An 11,675-nucleotide genomic window follows, 5' to 3' on the forward strand; every position below is an offset into this window, starting at 1 on the left:
TTCTAACTTTAACATATAATACTAAGTTTTATCAATTAATGCTAAGCGCAAAATATCTAGATAGTTTGCTTAAACATTCGCGGATTTGTGGGGTCGACACGAAATTTCACAAGTTCGATCCCATTTCGAAATCACGTTATAACATAAATTTTTCCAGCAAATCAAGATCACATCTCAATAGCAAATCACTAGGGTTTCATCAATCATTAGCCCTAGGTTTCAACAAAGTCATTTTCATTTGAACAAAATATATCACCAAGGCTTCGTCAATCATTAGCACTTGGTTTTGGCAAGCTCATATCATATCTTAACTAAATCAAAATAAATGTAAGGCCTCCAAGCAATTCCAGCAATTAAATTTCATCACCCTTTAATACTTATAAAATCATTCAAATGGCCAAGGCTTCATCAATCATTAGCCTTAGACAACCATCAATCACTTCCAACCACACTTCAATCAGGAATTCAAATCACAAATAAGCTAAATGTTCGATCCAAGTCAAAAATTCAGTTTCATAAAGAAACAGGACATTCAAGCAGGACAGTCTACTTTGAGGAGTCACGGACAGCAGTACACATGGAGGAAAAATATGAAATTTCTACAGAACAAAGGTCCATGACTCTAGTTTCAAATGCCACTGACGGCACCTTAATCGGATTTTCCTACACCAAGATATAAGCATTTTACTGAGACTGGTCAGTGAAATCCGAAAATCTGGAAACTCATTATTCACTTGTGAAAAACTCCTTTTTCTCTTTTAAAACCATAAGACTTTTATTCAAACCATCCGTACATTTTAAGTATGACATTCATACCAGCATATACCAAGGCAAATAACGCTTAATTCCAGTAAATGGTTCAGCCAAGAAATCATATATATACTAATCTGTCATCAACTAAGCATAACAGTCATCAATCGGCAATTCAACGTACGATTACTTCCTTAATTCCCTTCATTTTAAGTACAAGTCTTTCATGCATGAAGAAATCAAGGCATTATACAATATTTTACAGCTTAGTTCAGAATTTTAGAACCAAAATTCGCAAAAGAAAACTGAAAAATTCTTTTCTTCTTCACTCGGCTACACTGGAAAAATTCCAGCAGCTTAGTCCATCTTTAAACCGAATTTTCCCCGGCTGAAACACTAAATTATGTACCCAAAGCTAACATGCAAGACTAATAAATAAAGTCACTATCAATTCCAGTTTAAAACAGGGTCGGTCACCAACAAAATATATCCAAAATTCCAGAATTAATTCCACTATTCGCAGATGACATGTATGCAGCAGATTTTTGTTTTCCCTTCAAATTTCTGGCTTATACACAACTAATTGATCTCATGCAGGGCTTAATCATCCAATATTTAGCTAGCTAAACATACAACCAAGAGAGTCAAATACTTTTCTAGTAAATTTCATACTACAATATCCATACAATTCCCAAAACAACTCCATCGGCTAAGCTGGAAAATTGATTAAGCAGTCCAGCAACTTCTAATAAAAATTTCCAGCCATGCAACCGAAATCCTAGCCATAAAGTTCACATGCAACACCAAATAAAAGGCTATCTATCAAATTGGCTCAAGACTAAGCTCAGATCATCACAATCAAAACAAACTAAAGCTGAAATTCCCAGCTCAAACTCACGGCAGTTCCAATTTCTTTCGAAACCAAATTTTCTGGTAACTTAATTCTTCCTCCAACCGTACAGCTCTCACATGCATGCCTCTAAGCAACTTCATCAACCTATAAACATCTAGTCCAGGTCCAGAATTTACCTTAGTTTGGAGCTCAACACCCTCGGCTAGCTGTAAAAATGTTTTCCTCTCTCGTCAGTCCAGAAAATGCAGATGCTAGCTGCCCCTCTCTCCCTTGCTCTGGCTTGCGGCTGGATAAAAGAAATTTGGTTCTCAGCCTTCACCAACTCACGGATGGAAGGAGAAATGAACCGCAAGTCACTCTCTTCCTCTCTAGTTTGCGGACAGAAAGGAAACGGATGAGGAGCTCGGCTCTCCCTCTCTCGGTTGGTCTCCAGTCGCGGCTCACAGCAGAATGGGAAGAAGATGGGAGGCTCGGCTCACACTCTCTCTCTGTCGTTAATCACGAGGTGAGGAGTGGATATGGGGTGGAGTGTGGTCTGAGGTGAATTGTTGCAGAGGAGGTGGAATGGAGTTGCGGTAGTGGTTTGTGATATAGAAATGAGGAGGGAGAAAGGTGGTGCCGCGGTTTTGAGAAGGGGTTGAGTGTAGGAGTGGTAAAAGTTTTGCATTGGCCGGTTAGGGTGGTGGAGTTATAATGTTGTCCAGAAATTTTGATGGGTTTGCATGGTAATTTGTGAGGTAGTGGAGGGTATTTTGGACTTTTCACTTTTCCTTCTAATGACCACTTAAGCCCTTGATTCGAGCATAATCTCACGAATTATCCCTATGCGTGATTTAAACTCCTAATAGTGTACAAATCTCGCGAGGGTTTCGATTATCGAAATTTTTACGTCCTACGAGTACCTAGCATACTTAAACCATTTTTATTGAAGTTTATCGATTACAATTTAATATTAAGGTTCCTAGTAATTCCTAACATTATTACCTAATTATTTAAACTATTAAAATCAAGTTTGACCTTAATATATAAATTTAACATTCTTAATATTCGTTTATCCATTTATATCAAAACTTATTAACTTAATCATTATTAACGCTTAAGATTAGCTATCGGAATTCGAAGAAATTATTTGTTAAATCAATGAAATAATTTACCTTCGAAATATGAGTTTAATGTAACAAGGCTAGAAAATTTAATAGTTTAGCACAATTCTTTTATTTTGCACATAAAATTTATTTCTACGCACTTATCTAAAAACAATTGGATTAAATGCTAAAATCTATTAAAGAATTATAAATGCAAATGAAATATGCACTAATATTTATATATATATTTTCAGGGTTCTCACATCCTCCCCTCCTTAAAATGAATTTTGTCCTCAAAATTCTCACCTTCTTGCATTTTCGGGCAACCGGCAATTTGGTGCTCGCTACTTCCGCACCTCAAGCACTTTCCTTCTTTCCTCCAGCATCCGTCCTCAGCATGGCCAGTTTTCCTACAATACCCACAAGTTGCCTGGGAAGTGGTCACACGACCTCCATGCGAGACGTTCCTAGGTTGACCTCTTCCATTTGGTCCTCCGTTAGCTCCATTATCTCTTTCCCCGGCACCTCTGGCCCTAGCTCCTCTCGCTAGAGTGCCCCGTGGTGCTCCATGATTATTTACTCCACCCGTTCCTCGACCCACTTTGGCCGGTGGAGCATTTGCACCTCCAAGACAGATTCGGGGTTGATTTTTGGCAAACTTTGGAAATTCGGCAAAATTCACAAAATATGAACTAGCCTCTAAAATTTGAAACTCAATTAGAGTTACAATCAAAGTTTAAAACACAGTAAATGGAACAAGAGTCGGAGTTTTGAGCGGCAAGAGATAGCAGCTCAACGTTGGTTCAAAATGAAGACCATTGGGCAATTTTTCAGATTTGAAACATAATTTTGAGACTTCAGTTGGGCATCAAAATAGACTTGGAATGGTACCAAATTTGGTATGGTTACACTACCATATAAGGGCTACTCCTCTGTCAAATTTCATGTAAAAATTCGTACGGGAATTCAGTTAAAAAGACCACTAAAGTTCTAGGAATTTTCAAGGCAATTCTGCCTTAAGCTTCCGTTTTCCTTTTTTCGAACCTTTTGCCAATGAAATCATCTCAAACATGGTTCATTTATGAAGAAAAGGTCTAAGAAACATCCATCATACATTTGGTAGGTGATTAATACCAAAAGTTTGAAAATAACAAGTTCCAATTCGAGTTAAGCTATTCGGCTAGCCAAAACTAGGGTTTTCTATCACTAGTACAGTTCTGTAATTTGGCCATAACTCAGTCAATTCAATTTGGAATTAAGCATGGTTGGTGGCTTTGAAAACTACATTCATAAGACTACAATTTATCAGAAGAAATCATTTCGAAATTCAGTCCATAGCTAGCTCAAATTCAAGCAACAAGTTCCAGCACATCACTAACTCTCTAGCACAGCAATAAAACAGAATAGGTAACTTTGAAGAGCTAGTACGGTTCACTCAAGTCGAATCAGAGGATGCATTTTATACCGTTAGAAAACTGAATGTGTCTAGTTTCAAATGCCGCAAATTGAACTCGATTTTGATGTCGGAGCAAGGAGTTATGATCATTCAAAGTTCACTGCCAGAGTACCTCTGTACACGTTTTCCAGCTATGAAGAAATTTCTAAATCCAAACATTTACCCAACCAAATCAAGTGATTTTTGGTGAAACTTTCCATACATCCTATGCAACATATCTACAATAAATTCAAGGTCATTTGATCACAAAAAAATCGAACCAAGGGCTTGACAAGAACAGGGCAGAATTCGGCCCTTCTTAGCTTCAACTTTCCTTTGATTTTCCTACCACTTTTCCAACTTATATCCATTTTTTTAACACTTAATCAACATAAATAACAACCATAATCAACATATCAGTCCAATATATCCATTGTGGGATTTCATAGAGCCCACTTCAACATTTAAACTCAAACCACAACAATAACCATGAAGCTACAAGCTTCCTAGCAAAGATCAACCCACTAAAACCAAGATTAGAAGATTAGATGATTACCTCCTAGTTTATTGAGATAAAACCAGAAATTTTGCACCTCCAAGACCCAAGAAAAACTAGCAAGATGATGCCTTTCCCTTAGCTGAAGTTGCTCTTCAAGTGAAGTGGAAGTTGTGTGATGATTTGTGAAGTTTTTGTGAGTGAAATGGAAGCTAGAAGATGAAGTTTTTCCTTCCCTTTGTTCCTTCTTGGTGGCTGGCCGAAAATGAGAGGTAAGAGATGAGAGAGATGAGGGTTTTTAGTGATGAAACTTGGAGAGAAAGAATGGCAAAAAGCTACTTTAAGATGGTGCACAAAAGTCAACTCTCACTAGTGTCGCGCGCGGGTTTTGTGTCCGATTTCTCGCGGGTTTGTTTCACTTGTGCACTAAACTTCCAATGCACTTCCTTTAGCACTATAATTACTCACTCTTAGTAGTCTAATATAAGTTTCTTAAATCTCCACTTAACCGCTCCGACGCGAAACATGCGTACTTACGCGAAATGTACGAACTTACAATGCGCGCGTGATAAAGAGAAAATTTGAACTCACTCACCTCTAATAACTTTTCTTAATCTGCTATTACTCATCCTTAGTTCTCCAAGACTAAGGTGCTCTCGGATCGAATTTACCTCAAAAAATGTGTATTCGCTATTTCTCACTAAACGAGCCGTAGAAAAATTAATTTTGCTAACAGGACGTTTTTAAAATATAAGTGAGGCCTTATTCCATGTAAATAAATTTAAAGTAGTTGAAATAAATTATTCAGAGAAAATGATAGAATAAATATTTAATTGAGCCATTAAAATAATATAAAAGTAAGAAAATAAAATCCGGGTCCTCACAGCCATTCTGTGGCACTTTATAGTATGTCAACTCCCACCTATTTATAAGTTACATTACTTGGCCAACATCTAAGTAATAACAGAAAATAACTGCTGATTCCTAATCTTATACATAATAAGAAATAACTTCTATACCTCTATTCATACAAATAGGAAATTCCTTGGTTACTACTTTAAATAACTAAAACAAAATAGAAAACTAGTTATTTCGATACAAAACAAGAAATATGTCTAAAAGAAATCAAGCCAATTCCTAACAACAATCACGTAATTTTATAACATTATACAAAATTAAATATAAATAAATTGAGAGACTAAAGGAGAGAAGTCTAATGGAGAGGATCCTAACCAGAGGTACATGTTTTTAGGTTGGCTTTAGAAGCAACTCAAATTAATTTGAACAAGCATGGTGTGACAACCCCACCTCACCCTAAGGCAAACCAAAGGGTTTGGTGGACCGCCTGCCCAACTCTAGTCGGGACTACGGATGCGGAACAAACGTAAACCCTACCAAACGCTCAAAAGAACTTCGAAAAGATAACATTCATAACTCAATTGAGCCGAACTAAAAGATACAATCAATCTTTAGTATAACGTTCCCACAAAAATCAAAACGAAATGGAAGGGCCGCTGCCACGTCACAATCCAACCAAGTACAAGTAACCATTGTTTGACATGAGAGAATGTACATTCCCAAAGACATATGCCACATAACCATGAGGAAACACTCTACAATATACATATTAGTAAATTTACACACCAAAAGAAACATTGTAGTAAGATACATTTAGGGTTTCCAAATTGTCGAGGAGCTATACCCAAAAGAACAAAAGAATTTCTAACTAGCTCCACTCATTCTTCAAAACATCAAATTTCCAAAAGATGGTTCCCTGTAAGGAAAACAAGGATAACGGGACGGGGTGAGCTAAAAACTCAATGAGGTACCAAAAGTATAAACAGTAGAAACAGTAGAACTCATGAGAAATCGCTTTTAAGGCACATATTCACATCAAATACGAGAAATGAATGAACACCATAATGTAAAGGATACAGGTGGCTCTCAGGAGCCAAATCCCCGTTGCAATACTTGATCCAGCCTCGTTGACCCTCCGTCAACGTTTAAATAAAGGAACCAGTCCAGTAAAATACCACTTTAACGCCAAAATTCTATTAACCAAACATACCCCATACCGAGTCCGAACGTCAAACAGGAACATGAATGGTAATACTCGAGAATACCGAAAATTCAGAGTCTCCAATACCCATAGATTCCCTAGGAACAGGCACCCATGGATTGTCAATTTCCTCGATCAAGCTCTTGCTGGCTCGATTAAATTAACTCCCCATGAGGTTGAGCTCAGATGTAACAGGAAGGTCGTTGGATACACTTCCAAACGACATTATAACAGGCACAGGTAACAGATTCAAGTATATACAGGAAACAAGTCACACAAGCCAGAGAACGAGTGTGATAAAGTACACACTCGTCTCGTATAAAATAAATAGTCGATAAAAACATTCAAATAGCAATTTGCAAGTACAGATAAGCATTTTAGCAATAATTCAGGAGAGTGGTAAACTCACCGGTTCAAGTATAGATACTTCAAAAGTTTTCACGCCAAAGTGGCTTTAATCGCCAAGAAATCCTAAAATAACCAAAGTAAAACAATTGAAGGTTTTACAACCAAAATCGAGTAAACGGAATGCACAAGTGAGGCTCGACTACTAGTTGTATGCCTCGCCAAATAATTACTAATGCAAGGGTGCAAAACATGATTTTTGAGAACGAAAAGGTAACATGAAGACGTAGGGTTCAAACAACCCCAAATGCCTTTCTTATATATATACCAAACCCAACCAAACTCGAAGAATTCCAACACTTCCAAAATTTGGACAGCATATCCCCTACATTTCCTTACTTTTCCATCCTACAAGCAACACCAATTTATCTCAAATCAACTACATGCATCAAATACACCTTTTGGCATAATAAGCACAATTGAAGCTACACTTATCGGATTGAAACAAATCTTATGGCGTTTCGAAGCCAAAACATATACCTACATTTCTTATGAAGACCTCCAAAGTCAAATCATGGATTTTCATGGTCAAAAATGGAATTCCTCACGAAAACAGAAATCTGTCCGCGAAATAGGGCTCATGGGCAGTCAAGGGTATTTCGGTCATTTCACATGCTACAGTGCTCGGATTAAGCTGAAATTTTGCAGGCAGCTAGTTAACACTATTTTCTACAATTTCATTTTTTAACCTAAACCCGATTCAGCCTCTAAAATGTACAAATAAAGCCGGTCAGAACATGGCAGATTGGAACCCTAAAACTGAAATTTCCGCGCAAAACTGAAATTTTCTGCAAACAACCACAACTAACATATAAAAGCTTCATTTTACACCATATCAAGCCATCATTAATGGCCAACCAATAACTATCATATAAAATCAGAAAAAATTACCAATAAAATCTGAAATTTAACTAACTCTACCTCAAACCACAAAATCTTCCATAAAATAGCATATTTAGCCGCTACAAACTACTAACTGACCATTATTTGGAACAAAAAGGAGTTTCGAAGCAAAATACCTTGATACCTCAAGAAAGGTAGTAGCTTAGGAGTTTCTCCTCCAAATTAACTCCACCAATACCTTGAAACTCCCTTAGCAAGTCACTTTGGTGGACAAATTCAAGATTTAATCGGTTGGAAGTCAAGATTTAAGCAAGAAATAAAAGAAGTAGTTAAAGTTTTCTTTTCTTTTCTCTCCTTGAGAGGTTCGGCCAAGAGGTTGGAAAGGAAGATGGTTTCTTGGTCAAAATTGGGGTTTTAGTAAAGGTAAAAAAGTTAGGCAAGTCCACCATCCAATCGGGTCGCGACACATGGCACTTTTAATGGTTCACGCTTATCTTCTTTCTTCCAATGGTTAATCTATTTAGCATCTCTAATTATCTTCTAGCACCCTGTAAAATAGTACCCATCACTACCAACCTTCAATTAATTGCCAAAAATTTATCGCACTTAGCGCACTAGCGGGTCCTACGTCCAATATACACTCCCAATTTCTCATGAACTAACTTATACTAGAAAAATGATTTAAAAACTATACTCACTTATAAAAGTCTCTGGAAAATTACCATAATAAAATAAAGTAAGAAAAATACACGCGAAAAATAAAATAAATAAGGAAAATTTATAGGTCCTCATACCCTCTCCTATTTAAAAGAATTTCGTTCTCGAAATTCTCCTCATACCACAATCTATCTAGAGAGAAATCGCAATAATACTATGACTAAAACGCCATGCTACGAAATCAACGAAGACATCAAAAGTTTCCCCTTTCCGAACCACAGACGCAAATTTCACTTAACATCGAGGCTAAAAGATAATAAAAGATTCATGAATCGAGATTCCATACTGTCAAATCACCAATATTTAATATTACTCATCAAAATATCAAGTACTAGGTCCACTACTTTTACCAGAAACATACTCATTACATAGAGGTTGCACACACATTGGTCCATAAATACAATTATTTCAGCTAACACATCACTACTTGCCGACTTTAACTATTACCGCAGCTTCGCCATCCCAAAATTCATTTGTTCTGGACAGTTCCTCACTTGGTGTCCCAATTGGCCGCATCTAAAGCATGCACCAATTTTAACATAACATATCCCTGTATGACTTTTGTTACACGTTTCACACTTAGCAGCCACACATTTCTTCTTAAAGTGTCCCTTCGTTTTCTTCTTCCTCCCCTTATCCTTCATAGCAACTTCTTTTCCATCCATCTCTTTACGTTTCCCTTTGTTATCGCGAGCACTTCTTTCACCTCTTTCATCTTTATTATGAAGAATGTCCTGGGAGGCCATTTGACTAGATGAAGGCATTAGCCCAAACTCACTTCGTACCTCTTCCGGAATCCCTTCATATTTATTTTTCAACTCTATGTTCTTGTGCAGTAGCTCAATTTTTTTTGAATACTCCTATTTACATTGCCCTTCCCAGTGCTCAACTAATCTCTTTTGGAGCTCTACTTCCTTTCGAAGAATCTCTATCTCCTTATACATTTCAGTCAAATGTGCCATTTTACCGATTCGCTCGAACTCAAGGGATAGCCTGCCAAGCAAATTAGAAAATCAAAATAAGTAACCAAGTATACTTGGGATTTTAACCATATAACTGTTAAGTTCCCTCACTTCCAATCCAACCACGAAAAAACAAACTTAAAAGCATATAGGTATAGAGGCCAAATCCTTTCGCTCAAATTTCCATACCTAATTCCAAACTCTCGATCTCGACACAATAATAATCAAGTCAGGTCCATACTTTGACATCAAGGGATAAACATCAAGAAAGTATAGACAAGGGTAGTTTATCGAAAGCTAAACTACGGGTAGCGAATCTCACAAGAGGGGTAGAAAATACTTCTATGGTTGTAGCTATACTAACTCAAAGTCAAATAAACGCTTATCAAGTCCTCACGGTCATAGCAAAAGGGAACAGGTCTTACGTGCGAATTCCCTTACAATCTAGCCACCCTCTAGAAAACCTGAGCCAGACTAGTACAAGAGTAGTCCATGATAACACTTCCATATCAAACCCCCTCGACCAATCTAATTACTAGATCCAATGTAAAATCTTCTGTGCCTTAGCCTTTGTCATCCAGACATACCTCAAATTAAATCAAGATACAGACCCTTATTCTCGCGCTCTTCACTACTTGGTACTCAAGTACAAGAATCCACAATAAAATAATTCACAACTCGAGTCGGCCGGTCCCAAGAGTAAATCATCCATATTATAGATTCCTACCCAACATACATATCTATCTTCCTCAAGTACCATGATAAAGATTTTTACATTTATAACATGCCCGGTTCATAACTTATGCTCATACAAGCACTTAGACACAATCATGAAATCAGAACCATAACACCACTTGGCCCAAACTCACTCCACGCAGAGACCACGTGAGGTGGCTCTGATACCACCTATGATAGCCCCACCTCACCCTAAGGCGAACCAAAGGGTTTGGCGGACCGCCTGCCCAACTCTCGCCGGGACTACGGATCCGGAACAAACATAAACCCTTCCAAACGCTCAAAAGAACTTCGAGAAGATAACATTCATAACTCAATTGAGCCGAACTAAAAGATACAATCAATCTTTAGTATAACGTTCCCACAAAAATCAAAACGAAATGGAAGGGCCGCTGCCACGTCACAATCCAACCAAGTACAAGTAACCATTGTTTGACACGAGAGAATGTACATTCCCAAAGACATATGCCACATAACCATGAGGAAACACTCTACAATATACATATTAGTAAATTTACACACCAAAAGAAACATTGTAGTAAGATACATTTAGGGTTTCCAAATTATCGAGGAGCTATACTTAAAAGGACAAAAGAATTTCTAATTGGCTCCACTCATTCTTCAAAACATCGAATTTCCAAAAGATAGTTCCCTGTAAGGAAAACAAGGATAACGGGACGGGGTGAGCTAAAAACTCAATGAGGTACCAAAAGTATAAACAGTAGAAACAGTACAACTCATGGGAAATCGCTTTTAAGGCACATATTCACATCAAATACGAGAAATGAATGAACACCATAATGTAAAGGATACAGGTGGCTCTCAGGAGCCAAATCCCCGTTGCAATACTTGATCCAGCCTCGTTGACCCTCCGTCAACGTTTAAAAAAAGGAACCAGTCCAGTAAAACACCATTTTAACGCCAAAATTCTGTTCACCAAACATACTCCTTATCGGGCCAGAACGTGAAACTGGAACAGGAATGGTAATACTCGGAATACCGAAAATTCAGAGTCTCCAATACCCATAGATTCCCTAGGAACAGGCACCCATGGATTGTCAATTTCCTCGATCAAGCCCTTGCTGGCTCGATTAAATTAACTCCCCATGAGGTTGAGCTCGGATGTAACAGGAAGGTCGTTGGATACACTTCCAAACGACATTATAACAGGCGCAGGTAACAGATTCAAGTATATACAGGAAACAAGTCAAACCGGCCAGAGAACGAGTGTGATAAAGTACACACTCGTCTCGTATAAAATAAACAGATAAAAATATTCAAATAGCAATTTGCAAGTATAGATAACCATTTTAGCAATAATTCAGGAGAATGGTA

This window comes from Coffea arabica, chromosome 3e (assembly GCF_036785885.1).
Source record: "Coffea arabica cultivar ET-39 chromosome 3e, Coffea Arabica ET-39 HiFi, whole genome shotgun sequence".
In the NCBI taxonomy this organism is placed as follows: domain Eukaryota; kingdom Viridiplantae; phylum Streptophyta; class Magnoliopsida; order Gentianales; family Rubiaceae; genus Coffea; species Coffea arabica.